The following is a 13,193-nucleotide window of genomic DNA, read 5'->3' as shown; positions in this document are numbered from 1 at the left end:
ATGTTACTTGTAAAATGTTTTCTCTATTTAAAAGCAACACAGTTGCAAAAGATGAGTTCTCTTATGTCTCTTATATTTTCTTGCACAGTTAAATGTTGGACAAAATAATAGTGTGTATTGGACTAAATGGGTTCTATTCGATGGATTATTTGCATAATTTACAATGAAATAGCAGTCAAAATAGGACAAATGAGCTCATGATTGGGACAAATTCTGGACCCTCGTCAGTAAGGGGTGCATCTTTCGAACCACCCAAACCCCTTCTGGCTACAGGCCTGGTTTACACATTTTGAAAATAAAAGGTTTCCCACGTTCCCACATTTTCCTTTGTACCCTGTCCCATGCAGTCTATTATTGCACAAGTACTTCTCTATGAGCACATAATTAGATAGATAGGTTCTTGATCATTCCTAAAATGCAAGTCAATACGTACCAGCCCTATAAAAGGAAAAACACTAATGAATACATGCGGCTTCCTGACAAAACATCTATTAAAGAAAAAACTGTTCAAAACATTATTCGTTTAAATCTACAGCCTTGGAAAACAGCTTTAAATGTGTTTATGGCTGTCTAGACTCTGGAGTACGAGCTTCCAAACTTTAGTTTTTCCCTTATTTGTTGTTTTTGTAAATGCCAGTAGCTTTTGACTGTTTAATGACTCACTAAGGACCAATGGTTTCTGTGTTTCGCTTAATTAATTTCCTCGAGACTGTGTAATATTATTTCCCAGTGATGGGTTTCAGCTGGAAGGGCATACGCTGTGTTAAACACATGCTGAATAAGTTAGTGGTTCATGCCACTGTGGCAACCCCTGATTTATACAGGGACTAAGTGTAATGTTATAAGATTTTGTATTACCCTTGCAAGATGTTCAGCTACTGATATGGAACTTCAGTCAGTCAAGACAGGGGTGGAGTTATGGTATTTGACTGACAGTTGTTTTCAACAAGATTTAGCTGTTTCAAATACATTTCATTGGATAAATATATTTATTTATACAACAGTTCTGTCTAGTTCTTGAATCTGATTGGCTGATGGCCGTGTGATATTCTGCAAATAACCGCACCCATCCAGCCTCATCACACTTTACCCTTGTGTATTACTCCACCCACATACAGTGACAAGCAGAGGACAGTTTGCCAAATATTGCAGCTGTTGGACAGCATAGTGTGCTTTTCAGGCTTTTTTAGTCGAGAATGTAATTGTTTAGATTGCAACTATGCAGTTTATTTATAAGGACAGTGCCTATTTTAAAATTTCTGTGAGAGAGTGTGTCAGTGGCCATTAGCCTGTCATTGAGCAAAGCTATAGATATAACATGAGATGTCACCTACGCTATTGTTGTCTATTGGAATGCATCAATAGAGCTGCCCTTTTAGGCAAGGCAAGTTTATTTATGTAGCACATTTCATACACAGTGGCAATTCTAAGTGCTTTACATAAACAAGAATAAACAAGACCATTTTAGGAACAAAATGCAGACAATAAAAAATGATTAAAAACAGATAAAAACAAATTAAAATGAGGTAAAATAGGTTATAAAAGAATGAAAAAGAAAACGAAAAACATAATGGTGCAATCTGTCGGACGTAGCACAGTGCTCATACAGTAAAGGCACAGCTAAACAAATGTGTTTTCAGTCTTGATTTGAACATGCCTAATGTTGGAGCACATCTGATCATTTCTGGAAGCTGATTCCAGCAGCGAGGAGCATAGTGACTGAAAGCTGATTCACCCTGGTTTGACTGAACTCTTGGAATTTCTAGTTTATATGATCCTAAAGATTTGAGTGATCTGTTGGGTTGGTATTCAGTGAGCATATCTGTAATGTATTGAGGTCCTTGGCCATTTAGTGATTTATAGACAAGTAATAATACTTTAAAATCTATTCTGAATGTAACTGGCAGCCAGTGTAAAGACCTGAGGACAGGTGTGATGTGCTCTGATTTCCTGTTTCTGGTCAGAATTCTGGCCGCAGCGTTCTGGATGAGCTGTAACTGTCTTTTTGGGAAGGTCAGTGAGGAGGCCGTTGCAGTAATCCACCCTGCTGCTGATAAAAGCATGAACAAGTTTCTCTAAGTCTTCACTGCAAACAAAGCATCTAATTCTTGCAATATTTTTGAGATGATAGTATGCTGATTTGCTAACTGCTTTGACATGACTGTTGAAACTCAGATCTGACTCCAGAGTCACACCAAGATTCTTGACCTTATTTTTTGTTGTTTGACCCTTTAAGCCAAGGTACGCATTCACCTTGAGAACCTAATCTCTGTTCCTATTCTCTGACTTCAGTTTTCTCTTTGTTTAACTGAAGAAAATTTTAGTACAGGTGAGCACTCCTTTGAAATGAATGTGGGACCCAGGAGCAGTGGAGGCCTGCTCATCCAGAGCCAGAGATTTATATACACATTTATACATATATCTATGATCGGGAGTTTTCCCGGTGGCCAGTATGCAAATATTTTTTGGAATTAAAAAAATGATAATTTTACATCACTTTTCTATATCGATGGATCAGTGACCGCCAGTGGCATAGCGGCGTGATGAGGGGGCCCCATGTGGTATTACCACTTGGAGACAAAAAACATGTGTTGTGTGCATGGAAATGTATTATTTCCCTCCCTGTTAAATTTGATCTCCTGCAACACATGTCCTCTCCTGCTTTTACTTCTAATTCTAACGGAGGGAGCGATTCATTTGTAAATGAATCTCCGTTATGAACGCCACGTTCATAGCCTCATAGCCGACAATAATACTAGTTTCTAGCACTGCAGCATCTTGTTGTCATATTTTATTTGCATTGTTTGATTATTTTATTAAAAAAAACTACCAAAAGCCGTGTATTTAGTGCGAGTTGCTGCTACTTTGCCTAATGATGAATGCAGTAGGTGACTGTATCATCATCAATAATCAATACTTGTTGAGCACAAAAGTTCATAAGATACAAAAACGTAAAATCGAAATCTTACCTATGAAATGTTCTGCCTTTGAGCTTTGCTTTCTTTGTTTGCTCGTTACTACACCCATACATGGCGCTAAGGTTCAGCGTCTTGACATTGGTTTTAATCTTGACTAGTGCGGTTTAATGACATTTGTCCTAGGAGCTAAGGCTGCTCGATTATGGGAAAAATCATAATCACAATTATTTTGGTCATAATTGTAATCACGATTATTCAAAACGATTATCAGTTGAAGTCAAAATTATTCGTCCTTCTGTGAATGTATTTTTATGTATAAATATTTCCCAATTGATGTTTAACAGAGGTTTTTTTTACAGTATTTCCTCTAATATTTTTTTCTTCTGGAGAAAGGCTTATTTGTTTTGTTTCAGCTAGAATAAAAGCAGGTTTGAATATTTTGAAACCTATTTTAATAGCTCAATATTATTGGCCCCTTTAAGCAATATATATGTTTGATTGTCTGCAGGAGAAACTACTGTTATACAATGACTTGTCTATTTACCCTAGTTAAGCCTTTGAATGTCACTTTAAGCTGAGTATCTTGAAAAACATCTAGTAAAATATAATGTATTGTCATCATAGCAAAGATAAAATAAATCACTTATTAGAAATGAGTTATTAAATCTGTTATGTTTAAACTGTGCTTTAAGCATCTTCACTGTATTTTTGATTTTATTATTGATTAATAATAAAGACAGTCGGCAGCAGCAGAAATACCGCACGCTGTCACTTTAAGAATGGTGCGGCTCTGATATGGTTTCTCTTTCTTGTGTCTTTTGATTCTCAACTTGTTTGTTTATTACACAAATGAGGGTTAATATGAATAATCACTAAACACCGCGCTCTGACACAAATGTGCATGTATTTGACCATTAAAGGGCTCACATTACATACTAGGAGCACTGTACAAATGTGGCGTCGCTATTGACACATGCTCAGGGTCTGTATGCGACATCTAATGTATATATCTATTGAGCAAAGCAAAGAAGGTTGATGTTGTCCATCCACAAGATGGCAACAGAGATTGCATAATAAGCCCATAGAGAAGAAAAACAGCTTTGTTTCTACCTACAGCTGATCAAATCATTATTAAACTGGTAAGTGACATTCTAAGTTGATCTCTCTCTCTCTCTCTCTTGTATGTTGCAGTGCTGTGTTTATACCATATAAATGTAGTGTATTGATTGTGAGATGGGACTCATATATCAGGAATGTGTGTATTTTGTGTTGGCCACTCTTTCTGTAACCTTGAGTTATTTTTTGGTTGGCCATCTGTTTGTTTCTAATGTGTCCTCTGCTTTTGTTACTGCAGACTAGTTCATTAAACAGAAAGAAAGAAGAAATGCCCGCATGCGTTTAGCATTTTTCCTTATCGCGAACACAACAGTATTCTGATAGTGTTTGTGCTGCTTTGGCTTTTTTGTGGATAATTATTGTCATCTCCCAATAGCGACAGAGAAATACTGGGATATCAGCCTTATAATCTTAAAATGTGAGCAAAGTCACCTGTTTGCTCATCTCTTTAGACATTACACTAGAGAGTCATTCAAATACTAGCTCTAAAGTGATGTTGGTGAAGTAGCCACGGTCAGCTGCAGATGTGAATGAATGGCGAAAGAAAGTAGTTCCTCATACAAAAGGGTTTCCGAGACTCTGTGTTAGATTTTTTCTTTATACACACGATTATGCCGTCAAACTGTTGTATAAACACATTATCACAGTCGTAGCAGTGCAATATGGCTGTATATCATCACTGGTGGGACAACACATATCGCACTGCTACTCGTGTGATATTGCTCGTATAATGGACAGACAGACGTAAAGGGTGCACGATTGCATTGATTTATTGGATAAAAAAAACTCCTCTAAAAAGGACACTTTAGAGTTGAGTACAAAAGGGCATGCCATACCTGTGCACACACCTGGATGCCACCATCTATGAAGTTAGGATTTACCACTGCCACTGCTCTTATATATTAGCCTGCAGCTCCTTTAATTTTCAAAGAAACAAGACATCTAGCAAATAGCCGAACACTATATTTGAAAGAATTTATCAGCTTATATGATCTCTGTTTTTCTGAATCCTACATCCCATCGGCAGCACAAACAGACTTCACCCACTCCCACTCTACACTCCTCTTATCTGCTTTCCTGCCCCTGCACTTCCCCTGTGAGTGAGTGGGTGTTTTCACTACAGCTGCCATGCATAATTAAGGCTGCAGTGGAGGTGTACTGCAGTGGTGCTGAGCTGCAACGCCATTACAGGCCGCTGCAACGTTTGCGCTTCACCAGTGACCGTGTTAAGCACTGGAGATCCCTGTTCCACACATGTATTCCCTTAGTGGCTGCTCGCAGAACAAGCAGAGGGCTGAACTGTGCTAAGCCCTGTTTAGATCGCTGCTATGTAATGCCGAAACTGCAGCTCATTGATTTCAACAAAGGTTTTGATTTTGTATACACAAACTGGCTCGCTGCCTGACACTATGACAAGCAGTAGTTGCAATTATTTAGTGCGCACACTGTGAGGGATGTCCTCGTAGGAGATCTCTTAATAGGCTGCGCTTCACCACCGAGACTTGATCTCCACGTGTGGTCCCTTACAGCAATCAAGAAAACACAATCCATTAATATTAATTGGATGCTGTCTTGCATGCATATGTTATAGATTAGTGCAGTAAGCTAATGGGGTACAGTGCTGAAAATCGTCTCATCAGTTATTACCTGATGACTCTTCCAGTTGTTGCACGGGATAAACGTTTAGCCTACAATTCAAAAGAGAAGTAAAGCTTGATGACAAACCCATTTATAATATGTTTTCTGCAAGAAACAGCTATGATTTGATGCATGATATTTCAAAAATCTGAATCAGAAAGAGCTTTACTGACGCGTTTGTTTTCATGACAGAAGTATGAACAGTGTAACAAAAAGAATACAAAATATACAAATTGACAAATAGTTCATGACTGGAGTTATTATTCAAAAAGCAGTGTATAGAGATTATATGGGTGGATTTATGTTCATATATTAGGTCTCCTTCCTTAAAGTGAACAGATTTAACAATGTATGTAACATCATTAAGTATGCATACAAAATGACATTACTGTTGCCGAGAGAGCTTAACGTGCTGCAATTTAAGAAAACACATGCAATTATAAAAAACGCCAGCAAATTTAAGAAATGATCTTCATCAGTTTGACAGCAAACATGCTGCAAATCGTCACAACACAAACAGATTTGAAAAAAAAATACGCTGGATTTAAACACACGTGTTGCATTTTCTCACAACGCATACACATTAAAAAACGTGCTGCATTTTCTCACAATACTTTCAAATAGTTCAGAACACAATGAAAATTATTCAAGAAGACCCTAAAATGTGACGGACCCGGTTATTTAGATTATGGTTATTTAAGCTAATAAATACAAAAGACAAGGGAATCTGGATGTTAAAATAAACAAACAAAAAATCTCACCTTTTAAACCTACAACTTCACTGAGCAATAGTCAGCACAGTGGCACCCGTCACATTTTTGGGTTGTCTTGAAACATTTCCTTTGTATTCTGTTGTTTTTGTGTTGGGCAATGCAGTGGTGCAGTAGGTAGTGCTGTTGCCTCACAGCAAGAAGGTCACTGGTTCAAGCCTTGGCTGGGTCAGTTGGCGTTTCTATGTGGAGTTTGTATGTTCTCCCTGTGTTCGCGTGGGTTTCCTCCGGGTGCTCCGGTTTCCCCATAAGTCCAAAGACATGTGGTACAGGTGAATTGGGTAGGCTAAATTTTCCGTAGTGTATGAGTGTGAATGAGTGTGTATGGATGTTTCCCAGAGATGGGTTGCAGCTGGAAGGGTATCCGCTGCGTAAAACATATGCAGGACAAGTTGCTGATTCATTCTGCTGTAAAAATGAATGAATGAATGTTTTTGTGTTGTTAAAAAATGCAGTGCATTTTCAGGAATTGTTTTCGTTGCGAGAAAATGCATCGCATTTTATTAATGTGTGGATTAATTGTAAGGATTTGCAGTGTGTGCTGTCAAAAAGATGAAGATATTTTCTTAATTTGTAATTGCATGTGATTTCTTAAATAGCAGCACGATAAGCTCTCTCGGCCACTGTATAAAATAGCCAAAATGATGAAAAAATCAAATGTAACCTGATTGAGGATCTGGTTTTCAGATCCTCCTTGTAGAGCATCCGCATAGAAATTTACATTTACTGTTGGCATAGTTCAATTAAAAATAAAAAATTGCTGTTATTTACTCAACCTTGGCCAATTCAAGATGTAGGTGAGCTATTTTGCTCTTCAGTAGAACATTAAAGATGATTTTAGCTGACTCTGCTGACCTTGGAGATTCATAAAGTGCATGTCAATATTTAGCAGTGCATTTTTTCATAACACATTGAGTTTTGTTTGCAAAAGCTGTGGATGAAAGTGTTGTAGATAATGTTTCTTCTTTGTAGATAATGTCACTTCATAAGAGAAGTCATTGTCAGCAAAAAACATTCTCTAACATCCAATAAAATATTAATTTAAAAAAAACATATCTTGGATAGCCTAAAGGTGTATAAATTAACAGGAAGCTTAATCTATGGGGGAACTTTCCTTTTTTGGCTGGTTACTGCATAAAAAAAACATCAACCCATAAAACAAGACTGTCTGTCAATAGTTCTTTAAAAGACATTCAGTTGCTGACATTGAGCATCGACAATGATTTGTTCCTGAGTGCTTTCTACTCAGCAGAGGTGAATTTAAAGACGGGTGATTCTCATTCTCCTTCAGGTGGGCTGTGAAAGTCATGAAGAGAGCTTAATTAGGACTTTATAAATTCCTGCGCAGTACATTCACATAATCTTGCGTGAAAGCAGATTTCACTCCAAAAATTAGAGTATTACTGACACTGAGGCTTTATGTGAGGAGAATGAGAGTATAATTCCACACACAAAAAAAGAGAACACCAACCATGACACTGAAATCCACCTGCCTAACACTGTGCAGAAGTAATGCATGAGGTCTTTTTCTCACTATGTCTTATCAGGACTAGACATAAATGTATTCGCTATTTCCCTATCCGCTTGTTAAGTCGTGACATATGAAATACTGTTTCCGGGTTCAAGCTGCTACTAATTTGAATTGAGACAATACTTGTTTATGAACACTTTTTAAGTCACATCACACATTGAAGAGAAATTTTATAAAATCATGGTGTACACATCAGTCTCTGGACTTTCAGCATCACACACATCAATATTTTAACAATTTATAAAAAAAAAATATATATATATATATTGTGATCGTGATTTTCAAAAGTGTTACATCACTTTGTAAACGCTTATTATTACCATTTGATGGAAAAGGAACCTGCTTTGCGTGGCGTCACGCTTAACAAGCAGATTGTCTTCTGATTCAGTGAGTGTCTTCACTAAAAGGAGTAAGAGCTCAAAAAGGTATTTTTATCAAATAAACAACCTGAACATTTGGCTTATTCTGGGGCAGTTAAGTTAACATCTGACTGACTTTCAATTTCATTCGCAGCCTCATCAGACAGGCACCAGGGCTGCTTCCCCTTCACAGTGTTTGCACCCTCTTTAAAGTCACTTTGAGGTTGATTAACACAAACAAAGGAATCCCATTAAACTGTGTTTTAAGTGACAAGCAGCTCATGTCAAATTATGGCTCCTGGGCAAACCTCACGCACAAAGGTTTCTAATCCACTTAAAGATAATTGAAAAAAAAAGAGTTTTGCTTCATTTTCAACACTTAAGTACCTTACACCACTGTATAAGCTAGATCGTTTCACACTTGTTGTTCGGTTCTCTTTTTATTCCAAAAAGGTATTGAACTGTCAGTAACATTGTGACTAGAATAATAAGAAAAACAAGTCACATCTTGTGATATCATGTCCAGTTTTTGCTTATTTTGACATCCTTTTCCATTAGCCTGAATACCCAAGGTTTCACTACGAAATCATAGAGCTCATGTACTGGTAGATGTCAGTCTTTACTTAGCATGGGCTGGTATAAGATTCTGACGGTATGCTAACCTTGGGTAAAAATGTCACAGTTTCACGGTATGATGGTATTGTGATCACTGCTCTAAAATATCTTCTTTTTAAATGTCTGGGTAAAAAAAACTAAAACTTTCCCTCCATCGAACAAAATACATTTTATTTTAGGAAATATTTATAATATTCTGGAACAGTAAACATGTCAGGCTAAATAATTAAAATAAATCATTGGCTGTTTCTTAATATGCATTCCTCAGCGATCTTGCGCAAAGTTCAGCTCGAAAATTTAAGACCGCAAAAATGAAGATCACACGAAATGCGTTCTTGATATCGAGGATGCACCGATGTAGCACCCAACTCACTCTAAAAGTCCAAGAAGACATTGTGGCTAAATAAAGGAGGTGGGAAGCGCAGCATTTCCTCTAAAGTTCAGAGATATAACTTATTTATCTCAGGAGTGCCCCTAAATGAGATGGATTAGTATCTTAATAGAGGCATAAACACATAAAGGGTGTTTATTTGCTGAAATTCGTATTAAAATCTGTTTCATTTGTATTGTGCAGAGTATATTAGTAAGGTTTTGTGCATGTTAGATATATTGAAAAGCAGAAAATCAACAAATCACAGTATGAATGCTGTAATGTTTAAATTATTTTTCGTAAAAATGTTTGAAGGTCACGTGACCATCTAGAAGAACGCAGAATTTGATTTCTCACAGGACCTGTTCTGTGTTCTCGCAGTCTCCTGAGTTCGTTCTTCACAAGCGTTCTGCGTTCTTGGAACTAAGAAACAACCACTGATTATGGACATTTGATAATCCCTGATCCACAGCTCTGATTATTTCGACCAACTTCATGACTAAAGAGAGCATATTTTTGCTCATTTTTTTCTCCATTCATCCAACAGCATAATGCAGTGTCCTCAGTTAATAATAATCATCAATATGAGGTAACTTATTTATATGTGCGTTCACAAATGTCCATTTATTGGTAACATCTTTTGACCTTATGTCCTGTTTTTGCTTTTTTAGATATCTTGCTTTATGTTGCATTCATTTTAATCAAACCAAGAGCCCCTTTTCAGTGCACAGTCTGTACCAAAGCAATTGGAACCGACTTCAAACTAAAGGCCTGCCAAATATGAACACATCTTAAGACAAGAAACTGAAATATTAACAGCATGTATCTGATTAGACCACAAACAGAATATGATGACTGGGCATGGATTTGACAATTTGCATTTAAATGTTAATTGCTTGGTTTCCTCCGGGTGCTCTAGTTTCCCACCATAAGTCCAAAGACATGCGTTATAGGTGAATTAGGTAAGCTAAATAGTAGTGTATGTGTGTGAATAAGAGTGTATGGGTGTTTCCCAGTGATGGGTTGCAGCTGGAAGGGCATCCGCTGCATAAAACATATGCTGATTATGTTGGCAGTTCATTCCACTGTGGCGACCCCAGATTAATAAAGGGACTAAGTCGAAAAGAAAATGAATGAATGAATAATTGTTGATTGCTCGTGCATAGTTGTCTCCAGATTAAAAAATAAAACTGTCAAGCTGCAAACAAAATGCAACATATCCATTCTTCTGAGATGTCAAGCTTGTTTCCAAACATACACTCCTGCATTGCGCACATTTACCAGCATGACGATACAGACGCCAACAGCAGCAGTGTGTATAACCTTAAAGGTTATTTACCAGCAGTTTCATGTTATAGATGATAATCAAAAAATATGGCATAAAATTGTACATTTAAGACACAATTCAAATAACATGATATTCCAAAATCCAAAATTAATATTTTTATTTAAACATGCTACTTCATCTAAAACATGTCTGTCCACGTGCTACCACAATGCATTTATTATATAATTACAGTAGCTCCATGCATTTATAAAAAGCATGAGGATGTAAAATCAACAATAGACCTCATAAGATGAACGCAAAATGGTGTCTCCATCAATGGTGCGTCCATATGTAAGAATCCTTTCATTCCGAGTCCTGCATGAGCATCTTTATATAGGATCAATTTTGCTGCGGTTTGTGCGTGCACGGGAACCCCCGAGCCCCCACCCTTTTCATCCACCCCCGCTAGTCTCTCAACAACCAGGATCTAAAAATAGCACAGGGATCCCCCCATCAATTTACAACACGTCACAAGGTCATATAACCCTCCTCTCACGATTCTCGATCAATACTACGGCGTGACGGTCCTGAGTGGATCCTGCTACCAATATTCTGTTGGCTACTCCTGAAACACATTGACGGTTCGCGCGGATTTTTGCTGTCACCTCCTCAATTAGTGTATAGTCTAATTAACTGCCAAGGAAGTGTTGTAGATTACATTGCTTTTTGAGATGCCTTTGAAAAGACAAACGTTAAATATGAGGAGATGAAAGTGAAGGGGAGACACGGAGCGCGCTCGCGCCTTCGGTCGCATGCATATTCACGCGCTGGAGGGCAAGCCCGCCACTAGACCGAGAATCTCCACACAAGAGGATTTCTGTCGGCGTGGAGCACTATGCGTTTTTATTCCGGGAAACTACGCTTGCTTTGTAGTCTGTCTCGGCGTGTATTATAGTGTTTGATATTATTTCATTTATTGCGCTGATGTCATTGTGAGGAGCGCTCAGCAGGATCCATATGAAGATGTGCGGAGTGTAAGGTAAGAAATTCTCTAACTTACTGGGCATGCAAGTTTTTAATACCACAGCTCACCACCCCACATTTGGTATTTCATATGGTTCCCTCTGTCAGTATTAGCCTTAAAATGGCAGACCAGGTGATGAAAGAAGGTTTCTCAAGGCCTTTGAAGCATATCTTTGTGATGATTTATTCTGACCTATCTTAATGTTGCCCTTTCATTTATAGACACAACCTTTGTCAGAGAAGATGAAAAATATGTGACACACCACCACCCCTCTGTAAATCCAGCCACCATTTACTACATGTTTGTTTTATAATCATCTGGTGGACTTTTTCCTTACACTTAAATGTGTTGCCTTTTTGATTTTATATTTGTTTTTATATATTTATGCTGTTAAGTAGCCTATCTCACGTATGCTGCAGCTGATCGATATAAAAGCCTTCTCTAATCATTTTTCTTGACAGCTGCAAAATGTCAAATAAATCTAAATTAATAAAATTTTACCAGGCAGACATATCTAGGCTGAAGGGGTTGTAAATGATTCAAGTTACAATGCAAATGCTACATCAAAGCTGTCTATTTAAAAAAAAATGCATATATATATATATATATATATATATATATATATATATATATATATATATATATATATATATATATATATATATATTTCAGCTTAATAGATTTCTTTTTTATACTGTCATAAAAAGTACAATATGTGCTTGGGCGAATTCAGTGTAATTTTAGTTTTAAGACGCAAGCGTGTCCGGTCCTCGTCCTCACCCACTAGGAATTTATAATCTTTATGGATCACGACTCGTGTGAGCTCAGTTAAGGTATTTCATTTCTCCTCAAAATATTCTTGCATGTGAAAGAGCTGATTTGTTGTATCATCCACATTGCTTTCCATAGATTGTATTGCCCTGCGATGCGTGCTTCAGAGGAATATGTCTCTTAGTCAATCAAGTGTGGGGGACAATAATGCATATTGAATTTTGCACATACTGTATTGCAAACTCTGACAGCAATGTCTGGCTGTTTCTTATTCAAATTAGGGGCATTTCAGGCATTACGTATGTTTGTGTTTTTGGGTGAAAGCATGAGAGAGAGAGAGATGCTACATTTTGACAAGCAGGCTGTAGAATTTTATTTTCTGTTGCAGTACAGTAAATTGACCTTGTCTGATAAATTCATTATGTATTTACTGAAGTACTAAAATGTCACTAAAATAAATTCAATTTAAACTGTGTTTACTGATAAATGGAAAGAAATAATAAAAAACTTGCAGCTTTGGTTGCAGAATAATCCTGTAAAAATAGAGTAAAAATGTAAAGCTATTTACAAGGAAATGTAACATTTACAGTATAAAACTGTATTTTACAAAAGAAAATAAAAATATAATCTAACAGCACTCACTGCATTTCAATTTTAGTCCAATATTATACCGACATCCACCAAATAGTTGCAGGTAGCAAAAGAAAAAATAAATGCACAAAAAAAATCAATGTTCATTAAAAGCATTTTCACAAGCTGTGATTTTTCATGCTAGTATAGAAGGTCCCTAGGGTCATCTACACAAATATAAAAG

The 13,193-nt window shown here is 37.0% G+C and overlaps 1 protein-coding gene across 6 annotated transcripts in view; it reads left to right on the top strand.

Annotated features, from left to right (window-relative positions):
* The window catches only part of kcnn1a (potassium intermediate/small conductance calcium-activated channel, subfamily N, member 1a), a 67,907-nt gene that overhangs the window by 638 nt on the left and 54,076 nt on the right, over positions 1-13,193 (top strand). For 3 of the 6 annotated variants that reach the window (XR_015477861.1, XR_015477863.1, XM_087239765.1), the window contains exon 1: positions 11,152-11,623. The exons of the other annotated variants lie outside the window; for them this stretch is intronic. The gene's annotated coding sequence lies outside the window, so the exon portion shown is untranslated. Of the gene's footprint in view, positions 1-11,151; positions 11,624-13,193 lie in introns of those variants that run through there. 6 annotated transcript variants of the gene reach the window in all.

This window comes from Danio rerio, chromosome 2, assembly GCF_052040795.2.
Source record: "Danio rerio strain M-AB ecotype USA chromosome 2, GRCz13ab, whole genome shotgun sequence".
Taxonomy (NCBI): Eukaryota; Metazoa; Chordata; class Actinopteri; order Cypriniformes; family Danionidae; genus Danio; species Danio rerio.
This window is presented reverse-complemented; position numbering and strand designations above follow the sequence as displayed.